At 45.5% G+C, this 13,564-nt stretch overlaps 1 long non-coding RNA gene across 1 annotated transcript; it reads right to left on the bottom strand.

Moving 5' to 3' along the window:
* Positions 1 to 235: 235 nt before the first annotated feature.
* On the bottom strand, positions 236 to 4,219 carry LOC142150049 (uncharacterized). The gene is made up of 3 exons (XR_012690989.1): positions 4,069 to 4,219; positions 2,281 to 2,353; positions 236 to 392 (listed from the first exon to the last, which is right to left on the bottom strand). It is a non-coding gene; the product is annotated as an uncharacterized LOC142150049 (long non-coding RNA).
* Between the last annotated feature and the right edge of the window lie 9,345 nt (positions 4,220 to 13,564).

Raw genomic sequence — 13,564 nt, 5'->3', positions numbered from 1 at the left:
TGAGAGGTATGTTTTCTGAACACATGCTGGCGCAACAACATCAGTACTCCTATTATTTCATTAGGAAAGGTAGCTTTCTTTACATGTAATTATATAGTTGTTCTATTAAATCACCAGTTTATAGGAGTCAAAAACGGGTATTTATTCTTAAAATATTGTATGCTTTGCTCTACCCTTTTACAATCAAAACTTGCAAACATTATGTTTAAATATAGACATATATATGTATATAAAAATATATACCATACTCTTACCAAATACCTGGAGTACATGTACAAGAAGTAGGCCTTCTGGCTCTTACACCCTCTAAGGAAGTATGCAGCTCTATCATATTCTTTTAAGTCAAAATAAGACTTAGCCAGTGTATATGCATCCAAATCCTGGGCATCCTCCTGGCACAAACATAAAATAAAATTAATGACCTAGGTAAAAGAGTAAAAGGGATAACCCAACGTTTGGGGCTTGCTCACACATGTGCACTGGGAAAATAAATTAAATCGCATGAAAACTAATGCTTGCTTTAGACACATTGGCCGTGTGATATTCATACATTGGACTTTTACCATTACAATTTATTTTACTGGCAGAATGCAGTGCTGCATTTGAAAACTGTGATAACGGTACCACTCTTATTTTCCTATTCATGTGCTTGTTATTACTAGTGTATATATATCTACACACACCGTATATATACATACACACACATTCTCAAATATCATGTTCACAGTAGAAGGTAACTAATATAAGATCATTTAACTGACCGTGTAAAATTTTATTTTCAGTCGTCAAAACTCTGGTATTTTGGAGGCTATTTTCTTTACTGTACATCACTTTGCAATTCTAGTCATTGTGTGAAGAATTCATATGACAATTGTCACCCAATTGGAAGGTGCTTTCTCTCCATCATTGACAAGGTTTTTTTTGCCATTTGGAAGGGACTAGCTGTCTCATTCAGCCCTGTAAGATTTGAAGAGTTGGCTGGTTCTCAGACCATTAAACAAATATTTTTACAGAAAGCTATGTTCTCTTTCCAGAGATCAAGCTCACCCCAGTGTACCTTTAATTAGAGATAATTATTGGTAACCCTATATTGGGCTGCTTTTCTTCAGAAGAAAGAATCTAAGGTATACACTTTGAGCATTGATAAATTGTGCTTTCCTTACTGGCTATACAGGTATAATATAGAGGATACAGATATGATACAGCATGTGGGGCAATGCTAGTAGCACTAACTGGTTTAGCTGTGTACAATTACATGTCTGTGCAGATGACACTACTTAACTCGGCATTGCTACTAAGATGAGAAATGCTGACATCACTACTCCGTGTTAGAGGAGAATAAACAACAATGATACATGTTGCTAGGTTTCTAGCTAATGCAGCCCCCTTTACCGATTCAATTTGGTTACAAGTAGTAACTCAAAAATTCAAACAAATGGTTATGGAAACCAATAGTCCTGTGTATACACAACATCGCAGGCATGTCTATCACAAAATAAGCAATAAAGCACAGGCAATAATGATACATCTTGTTAGGTTTGTAGTTACTGCAGCCATCTGGTTACAAGTAGTAAATCAGAATTCTGAATAATGGTTACAGATTAAAAAAGGGCATATGTATTCCTATTTCTATAAGGGGTTGATTTGATCCTATCATTGTCCATCATATCATATAATTAGGGTATTGTACTTCACTGATGAAGTGTTGTAGACACAACTAGCCTTCTCCTTAGCGGCTAATGGGTATATTTACTAAACTGCGGGTTTGAGAAACTAGAGATGCTGCCTAAACAACAAATCAGATTCTAGCTGTAATTTTATAGAATGTACTCAATAAATGATAACTAGAATCTGATTGGTTGCTATAGGCAACATCTACACTTTTTCAAACCAGCAGTTTAGTAAATCTAGCCCTAAGAATGAGTATTCAGTGAGGTTGTTTAGAAGTGCACCTGAAATAAGCTTATGCTCCAAAGGTGTTGCAGTTGAGCCAGTCTATTAGAGCTTTGATGTGCATTGTTTGGGACATTGTAACAGAAAATTAATTATAACAGGTACATGTAATAATAATATTGCAGATCACTTTTTTCCCCTTGCGCCTGGGAAATGCTTTGCATTTGTGTTTTTATATTTGCATTCAGACCTTCTGATACTTGGGATGCTGTTTGACATTGTTCCTGTTGGGTATGTCAAGGTTTTATTTTAGCTCACTCACTGTGGCAAATTATGTTGGGTGGCACACTTTACAGCTACATGCAGTTTGAGGATCTTTAGACATACCTCTGTGAGTGCAGGTGTTGGTGGTAGCTCATTTAAAGGAATAGATTCCAAAGAGAAAGCCAATTCAGATGCCCTGAATATGACAGAAAATGAAAAATAGTTTTGCACAAGAAAGACAAACCTTACAGTACATTTGCATACCTTTGAAGTGCACAGTTTAAAAACACTGTAGATATGAACAAAGTTTCACTGCCAATGCACATACAATCACTAAGACAAGATTACATAATCAGCTTGAGGAATGAATAATCAATGCATTAAAAACAGCAAGAAAAACTTTTTTGTGCACTGTAAGTCTTATTAATAAATGAAATACAATAAAGAGAAAAAACACCTTTTACATAAACGTCATAATAATCAAATAATTGAAAGAGTGGATGAAACTCACTGCTGATCAGGAATGTGTGAATCCCAAAATTGCAATAGGAAAAACTACAATACTGAGAAACAAAACAGTGCTGAGAATGACCAAGCTTTAAATAGTAAAATATCAATACAGTGAAATGTGATAAAACTATTTTTGTTACACTGTATGAACAGATCAAGAACAATATGAATAGTTTGCTAAAACCCTAACATAAATAAGAGAACTTCCACTAAATTAACACACAAATTGTTTATTGCTTGCTTAGATTTCAAAATAATAAAACACTTCTCATACACAAGTGTAGCCCAGTTTTACTCAACAGGATAATCTTTAAGAAATATTTTCAAAACAGGAATTTTCCATCTCACAACAACAACAAAGATGCTAAATGCTACAACATATTGTTTTCTTTAATCAGAGAGCTTGTTAATGAGTCCGAACAATAGGTATTAGTGCCTATAAACGTGAAAACAAACTTGTCAGCTGAACTCCACTGAATTATAGGGAAAACATGCATTGCTGCAGTCGCAAATTTTGGACTGACTGTTCAATCATCTCTTAAATAAACAATTGAGTGTGTATATAATTATAGCTATATGGTTCACAATGTCTGAATAGAATTACACATACAATTAGTACATCCCAGCACCTACAAAGTAATGTAGTCTAGTTATTCTGCCTACAAGTACAACACACACCATACCATGACCACTGCACATGATCATGCAAAACTTGTATTTATTTTTCCTTCTAACACAATTAAACTGTACGCAAGTAATCTGACTTTCTTTCTGATAGTCATGGTATTCTAATTAATTTATTAAATTAAAAATTCGTCGCCCCCCCCCTCCTCCTCTCAATAATGCCACTTTTAAGGGCAAAAACTGACAGGACATTTTTTTTTAATTGGCCTACACTTGGAAATTTGGGATAACTAGTCTTATTACTGAGTAAACAGTCAATGTTAAAATCATGGGACACCGTCATGAACAACAATGACCAGGGACATGTTCACAGGATGGGAGTGCCCATCACAAACATGGACTGTTACTGTTGATAACTATGCAATTTAACAAGAGTGCAGAAAGCATTAATGATTCAATGTCTATTGCATACTCCTACACATCACAGTGTAGTGAATGAGAAGTAGTAAATATTTATATTGCAATAACTATCTGGCTGAATTATATTAATAAAATGACCAGATCTTTATCACACAGAAGGGCACACTCCCATAATAACTCCAAACATATAGCAATATCCTTGCTGCCAGCTTCAAATACATCGGAAATGTTTGTGCTGCAAATCTCCGAGCATTCTGTCAATTAAAGACGTAACGTACATCAATGTGCCTCAATCATTGTGTATGAACATTATGCATAGAAACCTCTACTGCAAAAATCTTCTAATGGGCGGCTCACCATTTAACACTATGCATCAAACCCCGCTCCCGGCACAGCCAGCTTACACTCAGCAGCTGCTTTTTGATTTCACGTAGGTCTGAAAACTGACTACTTGTAGCCGCCATCTTCCTCAACCAGCGTCACACACAACTCTCTGACATTCACCAATCAGAAGTCACGCTACTACTTTCACGTCGGGGACACTCACGTTGCTGCGTCAACGCAGGGTAATGATAGAAGAGCCCTGATAGGCTAGTCGTGTGGGTGACGTCACACGAGTGACCGCGAATTATAAGTAAGGTATCCACAAGGCGCATAGGAGTAGATGTTGTACTTAGTATAAATATAATCATCCTGCCTGGTAATAAAATAACGTTGTATGTGCAGTGAGTCTTGTGTCGCGGAAGCACTTTGGATAGCCATAGTTCATGTAAAGAAATGTTGGGACATTAAACTGCGATCAGCCATTCATACTGAGAAAATAACAATTTTCTCTGTAAAACGGCAATCGGAGAATGTATCAATGGTTTTTGACAGGAGAAATCAAAGATTTAAAATAAAAAATTTCTCCTGCCTTACCTATCAGTCACTATAGGTTAGTAAGGGGACTGTGCTTTTTTGAAAAGCATCCCAGGATGGCGTTATCTGTCACTGTCTCTGGCTTTGCTGTATCCAGTGTCGGACTGGGGCATGAAGGGCCCACCGGGGAACTGCAATGCTAGGGGCCCACCAGAGGGGGTGTGGCCAGTCATCATAGAGGCGAGACTAGACGCTAGAGGGGGAGTGGTCAGCCCACGAAGGACAGCTAGCACCATAGTGTAGTATATAAAGAATGCAGTGTGTGTATAAAGAGTACACAGTCTGACCTGCCCCTTAGATTGGGCAGAACAGTCGCCATAAATCAGTATTGTCCCACTAGACCAGGCTTGGCTAACCTGTGGCACTCCAGGTGTTGTGAAACTACAAGCCCCAGCATGCTTTGCCAATATATAGCAGCTTATTGCTGGAAGGGTGTGCTGAGACTTGTAGTTTCACAACACCTGGAGTGCCACAGGTTAGCCAAGCCTGCACTAGACTCAGAATTTTTGACAGACTGTCCTACCTGTTGTTGTCACTTTTACCACCTGCAGCTGCTGGTTTCTTTAGTTGCTGCTTGTCTGGATCTTGGAATGTTGAGGGCCCTATTTGGAAAAAATAATGGGTACATTTAGAAGATTCCAACCAGCCCTGGCATTAAATCAATAGGACCAACAATTAATACTTAGGCCTTCCTCCAGCCACAACATTAAAGTTATAGTATTCCCATTTAATAAACCTATTTCCCTCCCCCCAGACAGCCCCTGCAATAAATCGCATTTATGTATAATACGTATAATAAATATACCTATTTCCCGCAACCGTCACTGCCATTAAATAATTCATATTCACATTTAATTAAAAGCCCCCAAACCACCCCATCTTAAATTAAATTGTCCCACCTTCACCCTACAAAGAAAATAGCACCCATTATTTAGCTACCACCTACCACACACACATTACATTGCCACAAGCCCGCTGTGCCATCACACACACATTACTGTGCCCCTTAATCACCATGCTGGGCCTCCTTATGATCAGACTGCGCCCTCCATGCTGTTTTTGCCCCCCCTTCATCACCCTGTGTCATGCTGCTTTTGTTTCCCCCTTCTCCTGGCCCCCCTTAACTCTGCCATCATGCTCCCCCTTCACTCTGCCTTCATGCTCCCCCTCCACTCTGCCTTCATGCTCCCCCTCCACTCTGCCTTCATGCTCCCCCTCCACTCTGCCTTCATGCTCCCCCTCCACTCTGCCATCATGCTCCCCCTCCACTCTGCCATCATGCTCCCCCTCCACTCTGCCTTCATGCTCCCCCTCCACTCTGCCTTCATGCTCCCCCTCCACTCTGCCTTCATGCTCCCCCTCCACTCTGCCTTCATGCTCCCCCTCCACTCTGCCTTCATGCTCCCCCTCCACTCTGCCATCATGCTCCCCCTTCACTCTGCCTTCATGCTCTCCCATCATGCTCCCCCTTCATGCTCTGCCATCATGCTCCCCCTCCACTCTGCCATCATGCTCCCCCTTCACTCTGCCATCATGCTCTCCCATCATGCTCCCCCTTCATGCTCTGCCATCATGCTCCCCCTCCACTCTGCCTTCATGCTCCCCCTCCACTCTGCCTTCATGCTCCCCCTCCACTCTGCCTTCATGCTCCCCCTCCACTCTGCCTTCATGCTCCCCCTCCACTCTGCCATCATGCTCCCCCTCCACTCTGCCATCATGCTCCCCCTCCACTCTGCCATCATGCTCTCCCTTCATGCTCCCCCTTCACGCTCCCCCTCCACTCTGCCATCATGCTCCCCCTTCACTCTGCCTTCATGCTCTCCCATCATGCTCCCCCTTCATGCTCTGCCATCATGCTCCCCCTCCACTCTGCCATCATGCTCCCCCTTCACTCTGCCATCATGCTCTCCCATCATGCTCCCCCTTCATGCTCTGCCATCATGCTCCCCCTCCACTCTGCCTTCATGCTCTGCCTTCATGCTCCCCCTCCACTCTGCCATCATACTCTGCCTTCATGCTCCCCCTTCATGCTCCCCCTTCATGCTACCCCTCCACTCTGTCTTCATGCTCTGCCATCATGCTCCCCCTCCACTCTGCCTTCATGCTCCCCCTTCATGCTCTGCCATCATGCTCCCCCTTCATGCTCCCCCTTCACGCTCTGCCTTCATGCTCTGCCTTCATGCTCTCTTCTTTCTTCCATTCCCTCACTTACCTTTTCTATCTGATTCTTTATTCTCTTCTGTCTTCTGTCTTCTGTCTGCGGCGCTCCTCACTGAATGTCGGGCGTGATGACGTCACGCCCGGCATTCAGTGCGCACGGAGCCAGCGCCGCAGACACGCAAGGTTTTTTTTGTTTTTTTTTGTCTTCAGTTACTCGCTCCCCCACCAACGAAGAGGGGAGCGATCAGGGTCGGGGCCTACCGGGGGATAGACCGGTCCCCCGGCGGGCCAGTCCGACCCTGGCTGTATCCCTCACTGTGGAAGTGCTGGGCTGCCGGTAAATAGGAAAAACAGTTCATACAAGAAGGGTCACTTAGCCCCAGCATGATGTATTTCAGCAGCGCTTAAATATGCATTGCTGTATTTTGTAGCAATGCATATTTACTGGCACTTCATTATATTAATGCATAGACCCCATAGTCACCACCTGTCCCCGATTTGCTTATGTGCGTTGCTGACGATGTTAGATGCAGTGGTCAGTTGTTCAGCTGAGATGCAGTGGTCAGTTGTTCAGCTGTGCAAGGTTGGCATCAGATAGATTGCAACTTTCTCACTTTGCAGTCTAAAAGTAGAAGGGACTGGCTGGGCTGTGGACTTCTGCCCCCATGCCCACCAGCTGGTCCTATAGTGGGATACCGTGGGCTGGGTCACTGGGCTACCTACATTTTCTTTCCTTTAAAAATGTTCTAATATGTTGCTGATAAATGATGATGATGATGATCCGAGTTTGCCCCTCACCTCCCCTCTTGTTTTGTTTGTACGTCACAAGTCTACTTCAATCCTTCAACCTCGACTTCATCCCCCATGTCATGTACTTAGGAAACTGGAGGGTTTCTTGCTGATTTTAACGCTACTCAGCAGAGAGGTGCAGAGTTTAACGTGTCCCAGGTCTTCACCGGGGACCCCCGCAAGGGAGTTTGGGCTTAGCTGTGGGAGACACGCAGGTTGCGGTCCTCAGAGTGAGTAATCAGCGAAGCGTAGATGGAAGAGGTGTCAGGCAATCCTTGTCAAACCACACAGGCAATGAAGATACCAAAGAAGAATCCACAAACGTAGTCAAACAATCTGGGTCAAACACTGGAGTCAGAATAAGCCAAGGGGAGTAAACACAAGCAGGTCAAGAACAATAGCCGGGTCAGAACACTGGAGACAATCAGAAATGCAAGAACACAGGAAGCGCAGGAGCTGGGGGACCCAATACTCTGGCACCTGTCTGGTGCTAGAGCCTGGAATATATAGAGGTAGGAGAGGGACTAATTACCGGCAGCGGTGACGTGGAAAGCCTCCGCCTGGACCTAGAGTAGCGTCCCGTTGCCTGGCAAAGGAAGTGCGTCTGGTTGCTCGACAGTACCACCCCCTTCTCCGTTCAGAAGGAAGTGTAGACTTTTCTTTAAAAAACTGCTTCAACATGAGTGGAGCATGGAGATCCTCCTTGTTAACCCAAGATTTCTCCTCTGGACCAAAGCCCTTCCAATGAACCAGAAACTGATGATGTCTGTGAAGAATACGAGAGTCCACAATACTACTAACCTCAAATTCAATCACCAGCCAGGGTCCGAATAAGAGCGGGGCGAGAGGGGAGTCGGTGGAATTTACTGTTGATTAGTGGCTTCAGGAGTGAAACATGAAAAACATCATAACTACCCAGATATGCATTAAATCCCGTACCAAAGCATCAGCAGCATGGACAGAAGAAGAAACATTGGTAGAAAAGTCTAGGAGGGTGGGTGGAATCATCATCATCACCATTTATTTATATAGCTCCACTGATTCCGCAGCGTTGTACAGAGAACTCATTCACATCAGTCCCTGCCCCATTGGAGCTTACAGTCTAAATTCCCTAACATACACACACAGAGAGAGAGAGAGAGAGACACTAGAGTCAATTTTGATAGCAGCCAATTAACCTACTAGTATGTTTTTGGAGTGTGGGAGGAAACCAGAGCACCCACAGGAAACCCACGCAAACATGGGGAGAACATACAAACTCCACACAGATAAGGCCATGGTCGGGAATTGAACTCATGACCCCAGTGCTGTGAGGCAGAAGTGCTAACCAGTAGGCCACTGTGCTGTCCCATAGACAGTGAAAAAATGGGAGAAGCCGGAGGACTCATGGAGATAGAAGTTGTGGGAGTACTCTGGCCAGGGAAGGAGGCTCGACCAGTCTGTCTGATTGTCAGAGGAGAAGCATCGTAAAAAGACCTCGAGGTCTTGGTTCACCCGATTGGTTTGGCCGTTTGATAATTTCACAGGGGCAACCATGTTATCTGAAGATCTCTTTGATAAAAATGAGAGCTAGCTTGGATGTAGTGGGGAGAGCGACCAGAGGAACAAAATGAGCCATTTTGGAAAATCTGTCTAACACGACCCAGTGTTATAAATCCCAGTGTAGTCACGAAGAGCAATGGAAGTGTAAGGCAAAGTGTCTTTATTCAGGTAAATATATAAACAAAGATAACTCAAATCCACGCATAACAGGTTCCAAAAGAGACTGTATAGTAAAATGGCAAGAACAAGTATAATAAGTTTACCCCGGTCCAGAAGGCACAAGGCTGTCCAGGAAAGCAGACAGGGATCAAATAGAAACCAGACAAACAAATCCAAATAGCCAGGCAGAGATCAAGCGAATAAGCGAGGTCCAGAAGTCTGTCCAAAAGGTCAGGGCAACAGGCAAAACAGCGTGGTGCAAGGTACAGGCAAACGATTTGGGGTCTCAGGCAAGCAGACAAGGTCCAAGGTACAGGCAAACGATTCAGGGTCTCAGGCAAGCAGGCAAGGTCCAAGGTACAGGCAGGGGTCATACACAGTAATACAATTCAGCAGGTATATACCAAACAGCACAGGAGCAGGTTAGTAGCAGCCAGGAACAAACGGATGAACTGCTGCTAGGTACAAACAACAGACATAGTTGTAACATAGCCCCCACTTTAAGGAGCGGATTCCAGACGCTCCATACAAGCTCCCTTCAGGTCTTCCTCCTCTACTTCTTTTTCTTTTTATGGGATCTTCCTGAAGATCCAATTGGGCTCTTCTCCAAAGGAGTACAGAGAAGACCCAATTCCTCAAAAGCAAAAGAAGAATTGGCAAGTTCATCCACTAAGTCTCTTGTATCTTCAACAAATTCACTTTCAGAGTCTGAGTCCCAGCCAAGGGCCGGGATAGGACCTTTTATTCTATTAGAAGATGGCGGTATGCCCAAAAAGCCAGTCACCAAGGTTGATGCTTGTTGAAACTGAGGTGGCATAGAGAGACCCCGATCAGGTGACTTTACTGGAGGTAGAAGATATTTCTGACAGACTGCATTTACAAAGTCCATGGTGTTGTGGGTAATGGGATCATCAGATTTAAGAAGGGATAAGCCCAAGTGTGTGGCTCCCCTCCGAAATTCATGATAATCGTACCAACTTGGTTAAATTGGTCAGAGAAAAATACTGGAAATTCTTCAAATTGCTTCATACAAGCTTGAAGGACTAAAGAAAATTCTTTCAGGTCTCCGTCAAAGAAGGCTGGAGGAGTCTGAGGATTCTGAAGAAGCTTTTAGGCATTCAGGCTCAATAGCAGACTCTGAAGAGTTCCCAGCTTGTGCAGCAGTCTCTGCAGAGTCCCCGGCAGGGACGGTAGAGCAGAAGTTGGGCACACTTGACAGGAAACCCGGACTGGGCACAGCACTCCGACTGGATAGCACTGTGAGATGCCTCAGAGCAGACAGCACTGTGAGATGCCTCAGAGCAGACAGCACCAAGTGGCAACTCGGGCTGAACCGTATAGAGTGGCAACTCGGGCTGAACCGTGTGGCCAGGCAACTCGGGCTGAACCGCGTGGACAGGCAACTCGGGCTGAACCGCGTGGACAGGCAACTCGGGCTGAACCGCGTGGACAGGCAACTCGGGCTGAACCGCGTGGACAGGCAACTCGGGAGGGGACTGGAGGGACAGTGCCCTCTCTGTAATGGGCCTGAGGGACAGAGCCCTCTCTGTAACGGGCCGGAGGGACAGAGCCCTCTCTGTAACGGGCTGGAGGGTCAGAGCCCTCTCTGTAACGGGCTGGAGGGTCAGAGCCCTCTCTGGAGCAGACTGTAAGGGCAGCGCCCTCTCTGGAGCAGACTGTAAGGGCAGCTCCCTCTCTGGAGCAGACTGTAAGGGCAGCGCCCTCTCTGGAGCAGACTGTAAGGGCAGCGCCCTCTCTGGAGCAGACTGTAAGGGCAGCGCCCCCTCTGGAGCAGACTGTAAGGGCAGCGCCCCCTCTGGAGCAGACTGTAAAGGCAGCGCCCCCTCTGGAGCAGACTGTAAGGGCAGCGCCCCCTCTGGAGCTGAAGACTCGGGAGTAGAGGCAGCGGCTGAAGACTCGGGAGTAGAGGCAGCGGCTGAAGACTCGGGAGTAGAGGCAGCGGCTGAAGACTCGGGAGTAGAGGCAGCGGCTGAAGACTCGGGAGTAGAGGCAGCGGCTGAAGACTCGGGAGTAGAGGCAGCGGATGAAGACTCGGGAGTAGAGGCAGCGGATGAAGACTCGGGAGTAGAGGCAGCGGACTCAGTACCGGACACAGCGGCAGGAGACTCAGAACCGGACACAGCGGCAGGAGACTCAGAACCGGACACAGCGGCAGGAGACTCAGGACCGGACACAGCGACAGGAGACTCAGAACTGAAGGCAGAGGCTGGCATCTCGGAACAGGAGGCAATGGCCGGAGACTCAGTGTTGGCGGGAGCTGGAACTGGCACCGCAGGACAGGCGGCAACTGGAACTGGCACCGCAGGACAGGCAGCAACTGGAACTGGCACCGCAGGACAGTCGGCAACTGGAACTGGCACCGCAGGACAGTCGGCAACTGGAACTGGCAGATTAGGCTGAAGTAAAGCAACAGGAGGTGATGTGCAGAACAATCCAGGGTCTGGAGAGGGGCACACTGAAGACTGCTCCATAGGATGTTGTGGTCTGCGGAGTGGACAGCTTTGTAAGAAATGTTCGCCACTGACGCAGTAGAGGCATAGTTTACCAATCCTTCTGCGCCATTGTTCCTCCTCAGTGAGAGGGGGACGCAGGTAGCTTGGTTGTTTAGAATCCCTAATGGTAGGGACCGCTTGCATTACCATAGATGCAGCACCAATGTCAGAAAAAGTTCTGGGAGGATTCTCTGCGGTCTGCATGCTTTCATTAGAGGAGTTTGTTGCTTTAAAATCAGAATTAGTGTTGAAACTACTTATCACAGCAGCAGGAAGAGTTTTAAGCAGTTCTTGGAGTAAAGTGGATATTTGTATGATTTGGTAACAGAGCTGAATAATGTCCATTTGCAGCATTTGTAATTGTGAACTTACAGACATGTCTATTAGCCAAACACAGAGTTTAATGCAAAAAACATAGGAATTCCAGGACTAAGGCAGAGGGCGTGCAATCAGCAGGCCCAGATTGTATGGCAGTTCATCATGTTATGAATCCCAGTGCATTCATGAAGAGCAGGTAAATATATAAACAAAGATAACTCAAATCCACGGATAACAGGTTCCAAAAGAGACTGTATAGTAAAATGGCAGGAACAAGTATAATAAGTTTACCCCAGTCCAGAAGGCACAAGGCTGTCCAGGAAAGCAGACAGAGTCCAGGGATCAAATAGAGACCAGACAAACAAATCCAAATAGCCAGGCAGAGATCAAGCGAATAAGCGAGGTCCAGAAATCTGTCCAAAAGGTCAGGGCAACAGGCAAAACAGCGTGGTCCAAGGCACAGGCAAACGATTTGGGGTCTCAGGCAAGCAAGTAAGGTCCAAGGTACAGGCAAACGATTCGGGGTCTCAGGCAAGCAGGTAAGGTCCAAGGTACAGGCAGGGGTCATACACAGAAATACAATCCAGCAGGTATATACCAAACAGAACAGGAGCAGGTTAGCAGCAGCCAGGAACAAACGGATGAACTGCACAGAGCACAGCTAGAGGCAGGTACTTAAAGCAGTGCAACAGGTGCAGTTCTAATCAGGCATAATGCAAGGAGATTAACTCCTTCAGGCACGTAGAAGAGTTCAGGAACAGAACAGCAGCACCTCTGGTGGTATGAGGCACTGCTGCTAGGTACAAACAACAGACAGTTGTAACACCCAGCTAGTATTATAGCCATTAATAGGGGGAAGATCTGTGATAAAGTCTATAGAAATGCTCTGCCAAAAGGAGTCAGTAATAGGAAGGGGATGCAGGAGACCAGAAGGAGCAAGTCTGGGATTCTTGTTTCAGGCACAAATTGCAAAAGAGGCCACAAATTTACGGATATCGGAATGCAACGTGGGCCACCAGTAGCGTAAGTCGTCTTAACTCCAGCATGCCCAGATAGCTTAGAAGAGTATACCCATCATAAGTGAGATTCCAAATATGAGCATTCTCTAGGAGGTGTCTTGGCAGAGGTCTTGGTAAGAGCTATAATACTGGTGGGATCCAAAATAGATTGGGGTTCGGAAGGAGTACAAAGGTCAGAGTTGTCGAAGAAATGGGAAAGAGCATCCGCTCGAAAAAATTTTGGAACCTGGATGATAGATAAGAAGGAGAATCGGGAGAAAAAGTTATGCCCACCGAGCCTGGCGAGTAGCTCTTTATCCCCAATTCCATAATTCTTCTCACAACTGGAAAATCTCTTGGAAAAGGGTAGGGAAGATGGATGCCAGAACCGGATTTCTGAAAGAGGACTGCTCTGACTCCAACGGAAGAGGCATCAACTTCGAGGAAGAAAGGTTC

The sequence above is a fragment of the Mixophyes fleayi genome, chromosome 4 (genome assembly GCF_038048845.1).
Source record: "Mixophyes fleayi isolate aMixFle1 chromosome 4, aMixFle1.hap1, whole genome shotgun sequence".
In the NCBI taxonomy this organism is placed as follows: Eukaryota; Metazoa; Chordata; class Amphibia; order Anura; family Limnodynastidae; genus Mixophyes; species Mixophyes fleayi.
This window is presented reverse-complemented; position numbering and strand designations above follow the sequence as displayed.